Source organism: Bufo bufo, chromosome 6, assembly GCF_905171765.1.
Source record: "Bufo bufo chromosome 6, aBufBuf1.1, whole genome shotgun sequence".
NCBI lineage: Eukaryota > Metazoa > Chordata > Amphibia > Anura > Bufonidae > Bufo > Bufo bufo.
The window spans coordinates 24185091-24205919 of record NC_053394.1 but is presented as its reverse complement, the minus strand read 5'-3'; the positions used below and the strand labels follow the sequence as shown (position 1 = coordinate 24205919).

Here is a 20829-nt window from a genome sequence, read left to right as displayed (position 1 = left end):
TGCGCATGGGGCGCTCTGACGTCATTCTGGAGCGCCCCGGGAGCCGCACGGACTGTAAGTATACCGCTCCCCTGCTCCCCGCTCCTACTATGGCAACCAGGACTTTAATAGCGTCCTGGGTGCCATAGTAACACTGAAAGCATTTGGAAGACGGTTCCGTCTTCAAATGCTTTCAGTACACTTGCGTTTTTCCGGATCCGGAGTGTAATTCCGGCAAGTGGAGTACACGCCGGATCCGGACAACGCAAGTGTGAAAGAGGCCTAATCCGTCATGCTCGTGTGAAAGGGGCCTAATGCTCCCAGTGGCTCTAATGTCCCCATGTAGTGCCTCCCACTAGTTCCATATAATGCTCCCCCCATAGTGCCAGTATATATATAATGTTCCCCCGTAGTGTCAGTATATATTACTCCTCCATTCCTCCCCAGTAGTGCCAGGTATATATAATGATCTCCTTCCCCCCTTTCCTGGTGCCCCCAGCAGTGCGGACATTTAGTTAAAAATAAAAAACTCACCTCCCTCCCGTTTTCCCCGCTGCTGTCTGCGATGCAGACCACAGTGTTATCTGCGCCTCCCTTTATGGGTAGCGAAGTGGTGCCCTAGGCGGATGACTACACTCACCTATCCATTGTCACGGCCTTAATGCAGAGAACATGACTAGGGTATTGGTTAGACTGCTCAGGTCTTCCTATCCTTACCCCTCTTCAAACCCCCCGTTTACTAAATAAGAGTCAGACTCAAGAATCTGATTAAATTCGGCCACAGCAGCCGTTTTATTACATAACATAACAGCACATGAATAATTTAACATTAACTCCAATATACCAAGTAAATGACGAGGGAAGTCCTAGAAGCCCACATAAGATAAATTACCAAACCAAATGGCAACTCCATCTTGCCCCCAGCCGATGAACGCCAGCTCGGAGGCACCAGGTGATGGGCGCCTAATCCTTGATTCCTGATAACCGATGAGAGTCCAGCCCCACCCGTGGGGGCCCTCCCATTCTCCACTAACACCATATCCACCAACTTCTAGGACCTCCCACCGCCACGACTGCCGCGACAATTCCACACCATCTCCATGCCACCATTCATCAACCCTCGCCCACTATCCCCCATGTTTTTCTTTTTTTTTTTTTTATATTTTTAAATAACCGTCCCCCCTATACCCTGCAATATAAGGGCGGGTGGGTGGGAGTTGGCTAACCGCCCAAACAAAATGGCACCCCGAACCCCTCATCACCCACACTTTATATAACCCCACACCACACCCCTTTAGTTACCCTGGCAACCCCTCCACCTCCCGGCTGCAAGCCTAATTAACCCTTCCACCGCCTGACTCCTCGCCAACCAAACCAGCGTCATGCTGGCCTCCCTTTAGCTCCGCTTTAGTCCGGCCTCACTTGACTAGGGTATTGGTTAGACTGCTCGGGTCTTCCTATCCTTACCCCTCTTCAAACCCCCCGTTTACTAAATAAGAGCCAGACTCAAGAATCGGATTAAATTCGGCCACAGCAGCCGTTTTATTACATAACATAACAGCACATGAATAATTTAACATTAACTCCAATATACCAAGTAAATGACGAGGGAAGTCCTAGAAGCCCACATAAGATAAATTACCAAACCAAATGGCAACTCCATCTTGCCCCCAGCCGATGAACGCCAGCTCGGAGGCACCAGGTGATGGGCGCCTAATCTTTGATTCCTGATAACCGATGAGAGTCCAGCCCCACCCGTGGGGGCCCTCCCATTCTCCACTAACACCATATCCACCAACTTCTAGGACCTCCCACCGCCAACAGCGCGCAACTTGACCACCTTAAGAATGCGCGCTCCTCCACATCCTCAGAGCCACCTCAATACCACTCTGAATTCCTAACGCCCATAAATCAATTCCCACCGCATTAAGGTGCACACCATCAGCCCTCCAAAATTCGCCCACACCATCCTCTAGCTCAGAATGCCGCACCGCAACCGCCCCGTTCCTAGCCATAAACCTGCCGACCACCCTGTTTAACTTAATGCGGGCCTTGTTTAACCTATCCACAGACCGTGCACCCCTCCACGTCAGCCTAGGCACAATATCGGACCAAACCGTAATCATGCCCGGAAACAAAGCCCATAATCTCAGTAGGTCAAATTTAATATCTCTAATCAATTCCCTGAACGGCCGCGAACCCAGATCATTCCCCCCAACGTGTAACACCAAAACGTCTGGGGGGCGATCCAGGCGCACAAACCTATGCACCTCCCTCAAAACCCCACCCCAAAGCATACCTCTCATCCCGAGCCACCGCAACACCGCTACCTCGTGTGCAAAACCCAATTGCCGCTCGTTCTGTCGGACATCCGCTCTTATTGCCCCCCAAAACACGAACGAGTGTCCGAGTATCCACACCAAGGCAGACTGTGAACCTAGAATGAAACAACAACAAAAAACCACCGCATTAACAACAGAAACACCTCCCACACCAATCACAATCTCCCTATCCTCACATACGAGCGAAACCGGATAGACTCCCAGCGCCCTATCTTCTTTATCACCTCCTGTCGGGATTCAAACCCGTGACCAGCCACATCCCAGGCGGTAGCCCTGCTTACTAGGCTACCGTCCTCTCTGGACATTACTCCCTGAAACCTATTATGTAACCTCAGTCTTGCCAAGCCTTGCTCATCACCCTTGATTCCCCACACCTGGTACTTCCCTATATAAGTCCAGCCCCTTGCACTCTAGCTTGCTGATTATTGAGCTCCTGAGCCTTGATCAAGCTTCTCCTCATCTGCTGCTCTTGCTACAACTGGAAGTCCACTGCTGACCAGGAATTGCCTACCGACTACTCTTCTGCTTGTCCCTACCTACTGAACTGCTACCACCGTTGCCATCCGGATTGTCTGACCACGCTTACTGCCGCCTGCCCTGACCCACCGCCTGCCTACCGACTACGCCTCTGCCAGACTTCCTGCACCTACTACCTGCCTGCGGTCCTTGCCACTGGGCTCCACTCCTACCTCCAGCCAGCGGTCCTCTGACTCAGGTGAGCCTATAGGACTGTTACAGAATAATCAGCCTCACTATGGAGTCCGCAATGGCCACTCTGCGTAAGCAGGTCTCCGAACTTCAAGAATTTGGTACTACATATCAGGAGAAATTTGCCCAGCTCCAAGGCGTAGTCCAAAGCCAACAGAGGGAGATTATTGAACTACAGAGGCAACTCCTGGACGTTCGCGGCGCACCCGCAGACACCCGCATGCCACTCCCATCAAGATTCAGCGGCGACAGACGCCAGTATAGGGGGTTTCTAAACCAATGCCGCATCTATTTTCAGATGTACCCGGCCCCCTTCACCACCGAGAAAAAGAAGGTGCTATTCGTGGTCAATCTCCTGACGGATGAAGCATTAGCATGGGCATCACCATACGTGGAGACTAACAGTCAGCTCCTGGACAACCTAAACAACTTTATCACCGCCATGAGCCAAGTCTTCGATGACCCCAACCGCTGTGCGACAGCCGAGGCGCGACTACATGGTCTGCGGCAAGGGAGACGCTCCGTCGCCGAATACACCGCCGAGTTTCGCCGTTGGGTCACGGACACCACCTGGAACCCAGCGGCACAGAGAAGCCAATTCCGGCGAGGCCTGTCAGAATTAATAAAGGACGAACTCGCCAGAGTTGAGGCCCCGGACGATCTGGATGACTTCATTCAGTTATGCATCCGGATAGATCAAAGACTCTCCGAGAGGAAGAAAGAAAGACTCTGGTCCTCGGACCACAGACCCACTTACTCCTTCTCTTCCACCGCCCAGCGCGACCCCCAGTCAGTAACTGAACCTATGCAGGTCGACGCTCTACGTAGGTCTCTATCCACAGCTGAGAAGGAGAGAAGGCTGGCCGAAAACCTCTGCCTCTACTGTGGGGAGCCGGGTCATTTTGCCATCAAATGTCCTCATAAGATCCGAAAGACTATTGCCGTCACGGAGCTAAAGGAGCAACCACAGACTCCAACCCCGCCAGCAGCCCCGGAAAATAACAACACGGCGGCTCATGGATCCCACTTCATCGTCCCCATCCTCATCGACATTGAGGGGCGACAACTCCCCTGTTCAGCGATGTTAGACTCCGGGGCGGGAGGCAACTTCATGGACCTAACCTTCGCCCGCGAAAAGAACATTCCACTGACAATCAAGGCAGCCCCCATTGACCTGGAAACCGTCGACGGATCCCCACTCTCCTCGGGGCCGGCCACTCACGAGACCACCGAACTACAACTCCTCATAGAACCTGATCACCGTGAAAAGATCCACTTCTCTCTGATCGCCTCCCCGAAGTTCCCAGTGATCTTGGGCATCCCATGGTTGGCCACCCACAACCCCTCGGTGGACTGGGAAACCCGCTGCATACGATTCCCATCCGAGTTCTGCACGCTAAATTTCTCCCACAAACCCGTCCTTCCACCCGAAGACACCACCATCTCAAAACTATCTGTCAAGGATCTGCTACCCCCTCAATACCGTGAGTTCCAGGATGTCTGCGACAAGAAAAACGCAGACAAGCTGCCACCACACCGACCCTATGACTGCCCTATAGAACTGTTGCCCGGGGCCGAAATACCCTTTGGCAGTATCTACTCCCTCTCAGAGCCTGAAATCAAGGCTCTGAAAGAGTACCTGGACGAGGACCTGAGGAAGGGGTTCATCCGGCCCTCCAACTCCCCTGCGGGAGCCCCCTTTTTCTTCGTAGAGAAAAAAGACTCCTCCCTGCGTCCCTGCATAGACTACAGAAAGCTTAATGACATAACCGTAAAAAACCGGTACCCGCTCCCACTGATTTCCGAACTCCTTGAGAGACTCCGGGAAGCGAAGATCTTCACCAAACTCGACCTTCGAGGGGCCTACAACCTCGTCCGAATCCGCCCTGGGGACGAATGGAAGACCGCCTTCCGGACACGTTATGGTCATTTTGAGTACCTGGTCATGCCTTTCGGACTCTGCAATGCTCCCGCCACCTTCCAGCACTTCATTAACGACGTCCTCAGGGACATGCTGGATCTGTTTGTAGTAGTTTACCTGGACGACATCTTGATCTTCTCTGAAGACCTCGAGCAGCACCGCGAACACGTCCGCAGGGTACTGCAGAGACTCAGACAGAACTCTCTCTATATCAAGCTAGAGAAATGCGAGTTTGAGCGAACCACCACTCAGTTCCTCGGATACATCATCTCCCCAGAGGGCCTAAGTATGGACCCGGGGAAGGTCCAAGCTGTGATGAACTGGCCCATTCCGAAAAACGAGAAGGAGATACAAAGATTCATTGGCTTCGCCAACTTCTATCGGAAGTTTATCCGGAACTTCTCCAAGGTCATATCACCAATCACCCAACTCACCAAGAAGGCAGTCCCCTTCTCCTGGACACCCGAGGCCCAGGAGGCCTTCACCAAGTTGAAACTCCTCTTCACTTCTGCCCCAATCCTAATCCACCCGAACCCCGAGCTCCCATTTACAGTCGAAGTGGATGCATCAGACTCTGCGGTGGGGGCAGTTTTGTCACAACGGACAGGGGAGAGGATGCTATTACACCCGTGCGCATATTTCTCCCGCCAGATGTCCCCCTCCGAGAAGAACTATGACATCGGGAACAAAGAACTGCTGGCGATCAAGGATGCCTTCTCCGAGTGGAGACACCTGCTGGAGGGAGCCACCAACCCCATAATCGTACTAACTGACCACAAGAACCTCGAGTTCATCCGCAGCGCTAAGAGACTCTCAGCCAGACAGGCCAGATGGAGCCTATTCTTTTCCCGCTTCAACTATCTCATCACCTATCGCCCTGGATCAAAAAACGGCAAGGCTGACGCCCTCTCCAGAATGTTTTCCGAGCCCTCACAGAGTAACAAGGGCCAAAATAACATCTTACCCGAGAGAAGGGTCGTAGGGGCCACCTACTCTAAAGAACTCCTGGGCACAATCAAAGAAGGATACGAAAATGACCCCTTCCTCGCCGACCCCACAAGGAATATCAGCCTTACTTTTAAGAACGGTCATTGGTTTCATCAGGACCTACAACTATATGTACCAGAAATCGCACGGCTCGAAGTGCTCAAATTCAACCATGACTCCAAGCTGGCCGGCCATTTTGGCATAAGAAAGACCCAGGAGCTTCTCTCCCGCTCCTTCTGGTGGCCAACATACAAGGAGGACATCAAGAGGTACATCTCCTCGTGCGCGGTCTGTGCCCGCAATAAGACTCTTCGTTCCTCCCCTGTGGGTCTGTTACAACCCCTCCCTATTCCCTCCCGCCCCTGGGGCTCGATCTCCATGGACTTTGTGGTAGACCTTCCTCCTTCAAAAGGGATGAACACTATCCTGGTCGTGGTCGACCGTCTCACCAAGATGGCCCATTTCATCCCCTACAAAGGCATACCCACCGCCAAACAGACGGCCGATCTAATTCTCAGAGAGGTCTTCAGGCTGCATGGGATCCCGGACGACGTGGTCTCCGACCGAGGCGTACAATTTGCCTCAAAGTTCTGGAAGAACTTCTGCCTGGCGCTCGGGGTTAAAGTGAACCTATCCTCCGCTTTCCACCCTCAGTCAAACGGGCAGACTGAGAGAACTAATCAGACCCTAGAGCAGTACCTACGCTGTTTCAGCTCCCACCTGCAGGATGACTGGCTTGACCATCTCCCCACGGCCGAGTTCGCCTACAACAATGCTGAGCATAGCTCAACCAAGCACAGCCCTTTCTTTGCTAACACAGGCTCGCACCCGGTGTTCATTCCCCACCTGCCCGTCGCCTCCACCCTCCCAGCAGTGGCCGAACGCCTAACAACCCTACAGGAGGCACAAAAGAACATTATAGACAACCTCCAGCTCGCCCAGAGGCGTTTTAAACAGGGAGCAGACAGACGTCGCAAACCCACCCCGGGCTTCCATGTGGGAGACAAGGTGTGGCTGTCCACCAGGAACCTCAGATTGAAGGTCCCCTCCAAAAAGTTGGCCCAAAGATACATGGGTCCGTTTCGGGTCACCGAACAAATCAACGAGGTCACGTTCCGGCTCGACCTTCCGGACTCCATTAGGGTGCACCCTGTCTTCCATTGCTCACTCCTCAAGCCATACGTGGAGAACACCTTCACAGGCCGCCACTCGCTCCCTCCACCACCCGTGAGGGTACAGGGTGAAGAAGAATACGTTGTCGCAAAGATCCTCGACTCCAGGATCCACCGGGGAAGACTACAATACCTAATTGGGTGGGAGGGTTACCCTCCCGAGGATAACTCCTGGGAGCCAGAAGAAAATGTCCACGCCCCCAGACTGGTAAAAGAGTTCCACCAACGGCACCCCGGTAAGCCTGCCCCTGCGGTGCCCGGAGGTCACCTTGGAAGGGGGGGAGTACTGTCGGGATTCGAACCCGTGACCAGCCACATCCCAGGCGGTAGCCCTGCTTACTAGGCTACCGTCCTCTCTGGACATTACTCCCTGAAACCTATTATGTAACCTCAGTCTTGCCAAGCCTTGCTCATCACCCTTGATTCCCCACACCTGGTACTTCCCTATATAAGTCCAGCCCCTTGCACTCTAGCTTGCTGATTATTGAGCTCCTGAGCCTTGATCAAGCTTCTCCTCATCTGCTGCTCTTGCTACAACTGGAAGTCCACTGCTGACCAGGAATTGCCTACCGACTACTCTTCTGCTTGTCCCTACCTACTGAACTGCTACCACCGTTGCCATCCGGATTGTCTGACCACGCTTACTGCCGCCTGCCCTGACCCACCGCCTGCCTACCGACTACGCCTCTGCCAGACTTCCTGCACCTACTACCTGCCTGCGGTCCTTGCCACTGGGCTCCACTCCTACCTCCAGCCAGCGGTCCTCTGACTCAGGTGAGCCTATAGGACTGTTACACCTCCTCACTCAATCCCCATCTTGCCGCCTCTGTCGCAGCGCCGATCCTGAAAGAATGCCCTGTATAGCCTACCGCATCCATCCCCAACGATTTCAAGCACCGCTTAAAAATTGCCAAGAATTGAAACCGAGACAGGAATGACCCGTCCTCGTGCCTCAGGAAAGGCTCAATACCTATGCCCCTCCCCCCAGCGTACTCCCGCAAACACCTAATCGTACAAAGCGGACATCCCGGAACCTCAAACAGAGACAACCGCCTTCCCCTGCCCTCACAGTCCGTTTTTGACTTCCGTATCCGTATTTCCACACGATCCACATACAAATCTACATCCTCCAACCGCAAACCCCCTGCCTTCGATACACTACTGCTTACCAATTCTCCCAACCGAAATGCCCCAAAAAAAGCTAAAGAAAAAGCCGCTTTAAATAAGCAAACCTCCCATCTAGACCTACAAACTGCCACCAACTGAGCCCCCATATCAATCAACAACTGAAAAGACACTGGTCTTCTAGCATCCTCCACCCGTTTTTCCCTCCTCCACCCCTTCAATAGCTGTCTCACCAAAAATGTTTTTGTAAAATCCGTATAACCCCTCAACCGAAACCCAAAGGCCAACCCTGCCACACACCTATTCAACCGTGCCACCGACCAACCTTCCTCCCTAATGTGACCCAAAAATAACAATAACGCCATCTCCCAGTCCTCCTCCTGCAAACCTAACTGCACGCACCACCTCTCCCAATCCTCCCATGCCTTACCATACGCAGCCCAGGTGCCAGGACACAAGGAAGCCCGAACCAGCCCCATTACCGTTCCTCCAAGATTTCCCACAGACATGCTGGACAATCCAACCCCTCGGCCTCCGCATCCGGAACCAGCTGATGAAACCGCTCCCACTGAAAACGAGAAAGGGCATCCGCGATACAGTTAGAAACTCCCGGAACATGAACCGCCACAATCCAAGCATTGATGGACAAACATTTAAGCACTAAGAACTGCAACAGCTTCACAACCGGCGGAGATGACGCAGAAAGACTATTAATTGCTTGCACCACTCCCATATTGTCACAATGGAACCGCACTTTTTTGTTCGCAAATTTTTCCCCCCACAACACCACCGCCACTACAATTGGAAACAGTTCAAGCAACGCCAAATTCCTGACCCAACCCTTAGTAACCCAAGAGTCCGGCCACTTTCCCGCACACCATTGGCCCTGACAGTACGCCCCAAAACCACCCCCCCCCCCCGCCGCATCCGAAAACAGCTCAAAATCAACATTACTCACAACCCCCCCCATCACCAACGTCTTCCCGTTATACAACTCCAAAAACTGTGCCCACACCTCCAGATCCCCCCCGTAACTCCCTACCCAGCCTAATAAAATGATGGGGAGACTTAACCCCTGCCGTCGCGAGAGACAAACGCCAGCAAAAAATCCTCCCCATCGGCATAATCCTACATGCAAAGTTAAGTTTACCCAACAAAGACTGTAATTCCCTCAACCTAATTTTTGCCACCCGTTTAGCCCTACCAATTTCCAATCTCAAATTCGCCAACTTATCCTCGGGCAACCTGCATTCCATTCTTACCGTGTCAATCATAATCCCCAAAAAACACAACTCAGTAGACGGCCCCTCTGTCTTCCCCTCCGCCAACGGAACCCCAAACTCGCCAAAAACTGCCTGCACCGTGTGCAACAGCAACGAACACACCCCCGAACCTGCCGGGCCTAGACACAAAAAATCGTCTAAATAATGAATAATTGAAGAGCAACCAGACACCTCAACTATCACCCATTCAAGAAACAAACTAAATGTCTCAAAATAGGCGCACGACAAGGAGCACCCCATTGGCAAACACCTATCCACAAAGTAACTCCCCTCCCAACAACAGGTGCATACTCTCCGGATGCACCGGTAACAAACGGAACGCCGCCTCAATATCGATTTTTGCTAGCAACGTCCCCGGGCCCAACTTCCGTACCCAATCCACAGCCGCATCAAATGACGTATAAATCACCGAACATAATTCAGGATCTATCCCACCATTGACCGACGCCCCCTTTGGAAAGGAAAGGTGGTGAATGAGCCGAAACTTATTCGGCTCTTTCTTGGGAACCACCCCTAACGGTGACACCCTCAGGTTCGCCAAAGGCGGAACGGGAAACGGCCCCGCCATTCTACCCAGCATCACTTCCTTGGCCAATTTCTCAGAAACTACCTCCCGATGCTCTAAAGCTGACCTCAAATTCTTAGGAACCCCATACCCCTGCGCCGCAACTGACGGAATAACAAAACCTACCCGAAAACCATCAACCAGCAACATCGCCGCCTCCCTACGCGGTTACCTACTTAGAAAGCGTGCCATCCTTTCCACCTGCACCGGCGTCCGACCATTTTCCAACATTGTCCCCACCTCTCTGCCGACCTCCCCTGAAGCATCGATTCGCTCCATGAGATCCCCCACAATTGGTACACTCGTGTTTGAACTTACACTTTGCACCAAATTTACAGTTTCCGTCATTAAACAAAAAACACAACCCTCTTGCTGAAGCCGCCGCGAAATTCCCTTGTCCTGACCCCCCCGACTGTCCCACCGTATGTTAGGCCGGACCGCCTTCCTCTGACGGAATTGCTCGTCATATCGGAGCCAACCCGTACCCCCATAAACCCGGTATGCTTCCCCTATCGCGTCCATATAACAAAAAAGAGCCGAACAACATTCCGGCGCTTTTTCACCAATGACGCTAGCCAAAATTGCGAACGCCTGCAACCAGTTAGTAAACGTTCGCGGAATCAAGCGGTAACGCCGCTTCTCATCCTCCTCTTTTTTACCCTCCTCCTTCCTTACCTTATCCAGCTGAAACCTCTCTAACGGGAGCAGGGAAAATATTTCCACATACTCCCCCCTCCAGATCCGTTCCCTAACCTCCTGTTTTAAGTGCGCCCCTAGCGGACCCTCAAAACACACGTAAACCTCTCCCCGTGCACCGTCATCCACTTTAGGCCTATCCTCCTCTCCCCCAGCCTGAGTTTGCACTGACGCAGACCCCACTGACACAGAACTCGCCCCTGTATCCGTCCCCCCGGCCCCGGACCCCACACCCCAAGCCGGCAGCAGCGATGCTCCACCCGCCCCGACACCCGACAACCACCCCGCTAATCCACCCAAAATCTTACCCAAGCTCCTACCCACCTCCTCTGGCCGTCCTGCACCCCCGACGCCCCCCGGACAGCCCAGTAAAGACAAAAGAGGACCCCATGATATCTCACCAGGACGCGCGGGTGCTGTGAATCCCGCCGCCGCTAATCCGGCATCCAGACGCTCCAGTTCGCCAACAGGACGTTCAGCAGATGTACTTGCCGCGCTGCATCTGTCTTCAGACCGCACTGCTCCATCTCTTTCATCATCCCTCCAGCTTCTGCCTGGCATGGCAACAGTCAAATGGGGGGCGTGGCCATCAACAAACTCACTGGAAGCATGGGGCCTGTGCAAATCCTGGGGAGCCTCCTGCACAACCCGTACAACAGCGGACCCTCTCCCACGCTGAGCGGACCTCCCAGAACCGGAGGGAGAATCCGCAGACCCTGGTCCCGATCCGGCCGACACTGCTGCAGAGAGCGGGGGGAGGGGGGTTACATCCCCGCTCTGCTCATGGGCCCGCCGCTGCACTGGATTCCTCCCACGGCCGGACCGCCTGACTGAAGCCTGCTGCGCCGCTCCCCGCCGTGAAGGGTCCCCGGAGGGGCTCCGCAATCGGCGTCTGACCCGTGGGGTTTCATCCGGGCTTAAGCGCGCCGGCGGTCGGGCCCGCCGCGGCCGTCTAGCCCCGTCCTCAGGAGTCACCGCCGCCACTGGGGGTCCCTGAAGCAGGCCTCCTAACTGTTCCCTCAACCAGTCGGGTCCCCGGGCCTCCGCCTCCATCCTGATCTGGGCCAGCATTTCGTCTACCGACATGGTGAGGAGACAGGTACGTGCAGTTAGTTGGCTAACCGCCCAAACAAAATGGCACCCCGAACCCCTCATCACCCACACTTTATATAACCCCACACCACACCCCTTTAGTTACCCTGGCAACCCCTCCACCTCCCGGCTGCAAGCCTAATTAACCCTTCCACCGCCTGACTCCTCGCCAACCAAACCAGCGTCATGCTGGCCTCCCTTTAGCTCCGCTTTAGTCCGGCCTCACTTTACTGCAGGAGGTATAACAGGAGAGGACTATAACTCCCAGCATGTCTAAGCCATTATTATTTAATATCAGAGTGCATTACAGGGCGACGTATAAGAGGATGGGATCACAACTCCCAGCATGTCCAAGCCGTTATTATGTAATATCAGTGTATATTATAAGAGGAGGTATAAGAGGAGAGGACCACAACTCCCAGCATCTCCAGGGTGTTGTAATGTACCCTGATATTACATAATAATGGCCTGGACATGCTCCTGTTATACCTCCTCTTGCAATGTACTCTGATATTACATAATAGGCTGGACATGCTGGGAGTTTTAGTCCTCTCCTCATACCTTATCTTGTAATGTACTCTGATATTATATAACATGAGGTATAAGAGGCGAGGACTACAACTCCCAACACTTCCCTGGCACTTACATTGAATCCTTCACTTCTTCCCATGCATCACTGGTCTTCTTCTTCATTACTTTACTGCACTGCTTAGCTCCTCCTCCTGTTCTGGTCACATGATGGTGAGGTCATCGCAGGTCCTACAACCCCCTTGTCTCTGCTGAGCTCCGCCTCCTGCAGGTGACATCATGGCAGGTCCTACAGCTCCAGTGTCCGGACTCCGGAGCTGTCAGTTTGCAGAGCAGCACTGTGGTAATGACTTGTGTTATGTGTACAGAGAGGGGGCCTTACACTGTATTGTAAAGTGCAGCTTTTCAGCTGTCCGCCAGTCTGCTTCCACGGACGTTAAGCTTAACAGCAGCACTGAAGCAGGGGGCCCCTTAGAAGATGGGGGTACGGGGCATAACTTTTTTTATAGTTACGGAGCTGTATGAGGGCTCAGTTCTTTTAGCGGGGAGATCTGTACTTTTCATTGATACCATTTTGGGGAGTGAGTGACATTTAATCACTTTGTATTCAATTATTGGGGGTGATTAGAATTTTTATATTTTAAAATTTTTAAATAGTTTTTAAACCTTTTTTTTTTATTTTTATCTTTTACACAGTTTAAAAGTTCTCTTAAAGGGGTTGTCTCACTTCAGGAAGTGACATTTATCATGAAGAGAAAGTTAATACAAGGCACTTACTAACGTACTGTGATTCTCCATATTGCCTCCTCTGCTGGCTGGATTCATTTTTCCATCACATTATACACAGGTCGTTTCCATGGTTACGACCACTCTGCAATCCATCAGTGGTGGTCGTGCTTGCACACTATAGGAAACAGTGTCAGCCTCTCTGGTGGCCGGGACTATGGATGGTGCTTTTTCCCTATAGTTTGCAAGCACGGCCACTGCTGCTGGATTGCAGGGTGCTTGTAACCATGGAAACGACCTGTGTATAATGTCATGGAAAAATGAATTATGCCAGCAAAGGAGGCAATATGGAGAATGTGAGGCAGTCACAGGCCTTGAAATCTATTAGAAGAGATGTATGGTATAATTGACAGTTTTTCCCCCACGATCACCGGCCTGAGGTGAGGCCGGGTGCGATAATCACTTGGGGATAAAGCAATCCTCAGAGTGAGAGGAGGGTGAGGCCCCAGGGAACAGACCTGCAGAGGGCCTGGGTGGTCCCACAAGGCTGAGGAAGCCTGAGTTTGGGCGGGACCCAGCGACACTTGCAGAAGAGAGGTGTCTCACGGTCAGAGTCAGGATGACTGCTGGACCATATGCCCCCACGGTATTTCGCTGCTAGTGATGAGCGGCAGGGGTCATATTCGAATTCGCGATATTTCACTAATATTTTGTAGAATATTCGCAAATTCGAATATTCGTTATATTCTACGATTTTTTTACTAAAAAAATCGGCAAGGTAATGATCGTGTAATATGCAAATTTTCGTAATGCGACTTTTTTTTGCAAATTTTTCAACTTACAACTATTAGACAAAGAAGATTATAGCACCATGTTAGCTAAATTGCTCTATATTCGTTTTTTTCGAATATTCACTATATTGCTACATATTCTTGTTTTAGAATTTTACGAATATTTCAAAAAAACAAAGTTATAGCAATATAGCGAATATTCGGAAAAAAAAAGAATATAGAGCAATTTAGTTAACATAGTGCTATAATCTTCTTTGTCTAATAGTTGTAAGTTGAAAAATTCGCAATAAAAAGTCGCATTACGAAAATTCGCAAACAACACTACTCCTGAAGTCAAATATACTGCAGCAGGGAGGGATCAGGTGTACTGATTAAAAAAAAAAAATCGAATATTCAAAATTACGAATATATATCAAATATTCGAAATATTTGCGAATTTTCGAAGTACCTATATTCGCTCTAAAAATTAGAAATTTGAATATTCGTGATCAACACTAGTGGGTTGCACTGGTCACAGCTAGGAGGCCGAATACTGCAGTGTGAACAGTGACCTAGAGGTGAGTTAGGGAGGCCTCTGCATAGGGAGCAAGCGTTTGTCGTTTTGTGTTGATGTAACACATTGTGAGGTGAAGTTGCGACTTCATGGTGCTAAGTGACGCCAAACTTGGAAGTGTGATGAGCTGTGTGACAAATAAAGCACCGTCTGAGCTTGAAACCCCCCTGTTTGATGAGAATTCTGTCAATGCCGACCCCTAAAAGAAAGCGATCCCTTACAACAATCACAATACATTAGTAAGCGCCTTGTATTAACTTTCTCTACATAATAAATGCTATTTGCTGAAGTGAGACGACCCCTTTAAAGGGGTTTTTCTAGGATTCTCAGGATCGGTCGTCAATATCAGATCAGCTGGTTGAAGAGAAGGCCATGCGGGCGCAGCCTTCCCTTCATTGTTTGGCCGTCGACAGAGCAGCAGTGAGCGGGTGTAATCGCACCGTCCCATTGAAGTGAATGCGATGGCTTCTCGTAATTACACTGCTACGATGACGATGGCAAGCAGGTGAACAATGAAGAGAAGGCTGCACTTGCACATGGTCTTCTCTTCAACCAGCTGATCGGTGGAGGTGCCGGGTGTCGGACCCCCACCAATCTGATATTGATGACCTATCCTGAGGATTAAAATACCAGAAAACTCCTTTAAGTAACATGAACAGACAATCATTAGATCGCCTCTGTCATAGACTCCAACACATTAGCATTTTACTATGTTCCTAGGAAGCTCTGCCACAGTCAGGGTCTCCATAGGAACATAGCTGCGGCAGTCGCGGATCATTCAGGAGGACCAAGGGTACTTTCACACTAGCGTTAGAAGAATCTGGCAGGCAGTTCCGTTGCCGGATACGGAAATACGTATGCAAACGTCTATCTTTTTTTTCCTTATTCATTGAAATACCGGATCCGTCTTTCCGGTATCATCCGGAATAACGGATCCGGTATTTAATTATTTCAAAGCTAGAAAGAACTGCGACCGGAAAACCGGATCCGGCATTAATACATTTCAGTGGAAATGTGCGGTAGTGTTCCGGTATTTTGGCCGAAAAAAATACCGCAGCATGCTGCGGTATTTTGTTCGGTCAAATACTGTACAAGGGACGGAACGGAAGACACCCTGATGCATACTGAACGGATTCCTTTCCTTTCAGAATGCATTGGGACAAAACAAAAGCGTTTTTTTTCCCGGTATTATGACCCTTTACCGGATTTCCATACCGCAAAAGGATAACGCGTGTGAAAGTACCCTAAGGATGCGGCACATAATATCCGGCTTCCCACGGGGGACACTCCAGGATCAGGATCACTCCAGGATCAGACTACATGGAGTTTATTTATCGCTACTTTGTAACCTAGGGAACTCATAGGTCTGCATAGGAGCTGAATGCACAAAACTGTAGCACATTTTAGGGGAAGACTGTTTACAAAGTAGCTACTTTAAAAAAAAAAAAAATAATACATTGGAGCAATAGAAATCTTGGATCTTGGATTGACTTTGTAACCCTTTAATGCTCTTTCTTCCCAGGAGCTGACGGCGAGGGATGCAGTCTGTGTGCAAACCTTCCGCAGAGCATAATGTGGAGAAGACTGTGACCCTGCATCACAAGTAGAAATATGTTTTCACGTAATTGTTATCAGCACTCTTCATATTACTGCTGTTATATCATTATCAAAAACTGATCCAGGAATAGGACCAGGGAACGGTGGGTGACCAGAGGTTGATCTGGCCACTGTCTACAGAGGGTGGACCTGGTGCCATAACAGTCTATCTCTGTGAACCTACAAACTCCTTCATTAATTGTGTAAACCTGGGTGATGAAAAAGTAAAAGGGGCCTTCCATTTTCTCTGTAAGTAAAGCTTAAAGGGGTATTTCCATGGTATATTGCTAGGATATGTCCTGGGACCTGCTCCTATCTCTAGAATGGGTTACTCAAAATGAAGTAGAGCACACCATGCAAGTGTGGCCACCAACCTCTGTTCACCGCTATGGGAGTTATGAAAATAGCTGAGCGCTGGCTCCTCTATATTTGGAACGCCCATAGAAGAGAATGTAGAGCACGCTGCACATGCGCTGTGTGCTGTCCTTCACTTCGGGGGCCCATTCTGGAGCTGGTCACCGAGGTGGGACCCGCATCTGTCTAACATAGACGGCATATCCTGGAGATATGCCATCAATGCAAAGAAAAGAAAATTGGGGGTTAGTCAGCACATCCCAGTGCGCAGGTGAAAGTCACCATGACTGAAAGCACAAAAGCAACAACAAACACAATGCAACGGCACTCTGCAAACACCTATAATGAAGTAAGTACAATCGTGTCATATTCAGTAGAAAATGTACTAATGCTACATTATAAATGTGAGATTCTTGGGAAGTACATTTTGAACAAAATAATTTGTGCCTGTCCGCCAATGTCAAGGCGATCTCTATAGAACAGAACCTACACTAAATACTACCTCCTCTGATGCCATACCGGCCTTCATTAAATTCAGGTTCCACATGCATGCTAAGCCCACACTGTATTTCACCTCTCCTGGTGCCAAATGGCCTCCAATAAATTCAGGGAGAGCAGGCTGCAGCTTTATACTTGCACTTATTAAAATCAGCCTGTAGGACAGACAGGTTAATAAGGAGTGCACAACCAATGGAGTCAGCCACACCTCCAGTACAGACTACAAAGAAAAGAAAATTGGTGGTAAGTCAGCACGTCCCAGTTCGCAGGTGCACGTAACCATGGCTGGAAGCACAAAAGCAAACAACAAACACAATGCAACAGCACTCTGCATACACAAATAACAAAGTAAATACAATCATACTCAATGTAGGAAATGTAAAATGCTAATGCTACTTTACAAATGTGAGATTCTTGGCAAATACATTTTGTGCAAAATTATTTGGGCCTGTCCGCCAATGACAAGGCGGTCTCTTTAGGACAGGAACCTAACACTAAATATCACATTCACTGGTGCCATACCGGCCTCCATTAAATTCAGGGAATGCAGGTTCCATATGCATGCTGAGCCCACACTGTATTATACCTCTTGTGGTGCCGCAATGGCCTCCATTACATTATTTATAATGCAGCATTAGCTTTATACATTTTCTTTAGGCCTCTTTCACACGACGTTTTTTTTTTTCCATTTACAGGCCGGTTTTTGCGTTCCGTATACGGTCCGTAAACGAAACTATTAATTTCAATGGTTCTGCAAAAAAAAAAACAGAATGTACTCCGTATGCATTCAGTTTCTGTATTTCCGTTTTTCCGTCCCGTTGAAAAATAGAACATGTCCTATTATTGTCGGCAAATCACGTTCCGTGGCTCCATTCAAGTCAATGGGTCCGCAAAAAAAACCCGGAACACAAACGGAAAGGCATCCGTATGTCTTCCGTATCCGTTCCGTTCTTGCGGAAACATCTATTGAAAATTTTATGCCCAGCCTAATTTTTTCTATGTAATTACTGTATACTGTATATGCCATATGGAAAAACGGAACAGAAAAACGGAAACACAACGGAAACAAAAAACAGAACAACGGATCCATGAAAAAGTGAGTATGGCACGGTTGCGTTTACTTTGTTATTTGTGTTTGCAGAGTGCTGTTGCATTGTTGCTTTCATGCTTCCAGCTCCTGCACATTGGGATGTGCTGACTAACCCCCAATTTTATTTTCTCTCTCCCTGTATTTATTGGAGGCCATTTGGCACCAGGAGAGGTATAATACAGAGTAGTAAATATAACAAGTGAGACTGAATCTGGACCGCACATCCTCAATACTATGCTTTTGATATAACAACTGTTTTTCAGCATAAATAAATATAACCTTATGCTATGCACTATTAAGAGGCATTGGTATACAGTTTGATCAAAGAGCATAGGCCCACCTACCGCGACAAGGTTGCCTCTTCAAGTGGGGACCTACTCTAACTTTAGCGCGGCACTGCACAGAGACCACCGGCACCTCCGCATTGCGCCAGTAGGCGACGGGACCCAGTAGCCACAAAGCACCCTCAAAAAAACTGTTGTTATATCAAAAGCATAGTAATGAGGACGTGCGATTTAGATTCTCTCTCACATATTGAATACATTTGTATAGACTTTTTTCTTTCTCCCCCCCCTCTGGATCAGCACTCCTCCCCATTCGGCTCAGGTGCTTTTAATTAGCAGAAGTCTGCAAAGGGTTTAGAAATTCCTACCACCTCTCAGTTGGTGTTCCTGAGAGGCTGTGAACAGGTGAGCTCTTTGCACCTGTTCACATTATGCGGTGCTGGGCGGTGGCCATTGCTGCTTTTGTGCTGTGCTGGTGGAGTGATGGGAACCGGGGCCTAGGTGGCTTTGCCGCGCAGTAAGGGTGCTGTGTGGCTGCTGGGTCCCGTTGCCTGCTGGTGCAGTGCGGGGGCGCGATGGTCGCTGTGCAGTGCCGCACCAAAGTTAGAGTAGGTCCCCACTTGAAGAGGCAACCTTGTCGTGGTAGATGGGCCTATGCTCTTTGATCAAACTGTATACTAATGCCTCCTTTTAGTGCATAGCATAAGGTTATTTTTATTAATAATAGTGCTGAAAAGCCATGTTTTATCATGCTGATAATAAAAACAGTTGTTATATCAAAAGCATAGTAATGAGGATGTGCGATTTAGATTCTCTCTCACATATTGTATATAATAGAGAGTAGGCTCAGCATGCATGTGGAACCTAAATTCCCTGAATTTAATGGAGGCCAGTATGGCACCATCAGAGGTAGTTAGTGTAAGCTCATGTCCTAGAGATCGCCTTGACGCTGGCGGACAGGCACAAATAATTTTGTACAAAATATATTTGCCAAGAATCTCACATTTATAACACAGCATTAGTTCATTTTCTATAGTGAGTATGGCACAATTGTATTTACTTTATTTGTGTTTGCAGAGCGCTGTTGCATTGTTTGTTTTTTGCTGATATGCCATCAAGGTCTGAGGTGGGAAAACCCCTTTAATCATTGAACAAGAAAGAGTCCTGCAACATAACACCTTCAAGAAGGAGGCCAGAAGGACACCTGACCCCGGGATGCCCATATGATGGGGACAAGCTTGCCCCTTGGGGAAGCAAACCATTTCTTAAACAACTGTCTAGTAGCAGCAATGGTCCACTTTCCATAAAAAACCCATAATTTTGTTCATTCTGCCACCCCGTAACTTTAGGTACCCACTCACAGGTCCCTAGTGGTAATGCTGACCCTGCCTTTCAGAGGTAAACATATAATACATTATAACGAAGACAGAAGGGATATATATCTTTACAGAAGATTGGAAACTTTAGTATCAATCTCTCCGCTGTGAGAAGCCTCAGCTCTGGACAGTATCCCAGCCACTGGATGCAAACAAGAATGTTCCATTCACTGACAGCAATCTTGACAATCTTTGCAGAACTCTTCATTGTTACAATTAAGATTTATTGCTATAAGAGTGGAAATAAAATGTAATAACATGAATCACTCTTGAATTACTTGGTGAAATGTTTTAAATAAAAGCCATGAGTAAATCGTCATTTCTTCTGACTCTCTCTACCCTGGGAGGAGCTCTCTTGTGTACTCATTGTCGCCCCCGTGATGAGGAAGGGGGGGTAGGCAAGTGATACCCATATAAAAAGACTGAGGTAGTGATAGAGACATAGACACCTAGCTGAAATGCATCAATCTACTAAAAGCGGATGCATTACAAGCCAAAAATATGTCTGCGCCCATCAGAGAGAAGGATAAGAGAAGGCGTCTCACCAGGGCTGGAATGGAAGCTGCTGCCCTCACTTCACCAACATCATGTGTCTCATTGTTAGACCCTTTCTTTGGAAACCTCTCCATACCTTCGGCCTAACTCTCTGTTCTCCTCAGGACAAGGGCTTCAGCCTCTCATGTGGTCTGAGCCACACACTGACTCACTTCCTTCTTACGGCCCTTATGAATAATCTATGGTGCTACAGTGCCATCTAGTGGCAACTATTAAAATTGCAGGCATACTTTCAATGCTTTGGATTGCATACAAGCAGAACCAATAGGGATCGCATGAACTCTGGCATAGACAGTCACAGGGGCAATTTGACATTTTCAGATGAAAAAATTTGTAATGTATTTTTTTTTACTAGTTGTACATAGTTGCCAATTCTTTTGGAATATTTGTCCTCGGAGCCCCTACCGATCATGAGAATAAAGGGGCCACATCACTAATTTTGCTTCACATTTTTTTGCACAGCAGCGCTCCTGGCCGCCCAGCAGTGCAGGGAACCACAATCGGCAATGAGGCCATGCTGCAGTGTCAGCATGATGGTTGGCGGGATGAGATTGCAGGCTGCATGCATCAACAGACTGTGCAACCCTGCTGTATAGAAACAAAATGGA

The 20829-nt window shown here is 49.4% G+C and overlaps 1 long non-coding RNA gene across 1 annotated transcript in view; it reads left to right on the top strand.

Annotated features, from left to right (window-relative positions):
* Nucleotides 1-16204, top strand: part of LOC121006022 — a 43937-nt gene extending 27733 nt beyond the window's left edge. Inside the window, exon 4 of the long non-coding RNA XR_005780008.1 lies at nt 15991-16204. This is a non-coding gene — a long non-coding RNA (uncharacterized LOC121006022). The remainder of the gene's footprint in view (nt 1-15990) is intronic.
* Nucleotides 16205-20829: the final 4625 nt, after the last annotated feature.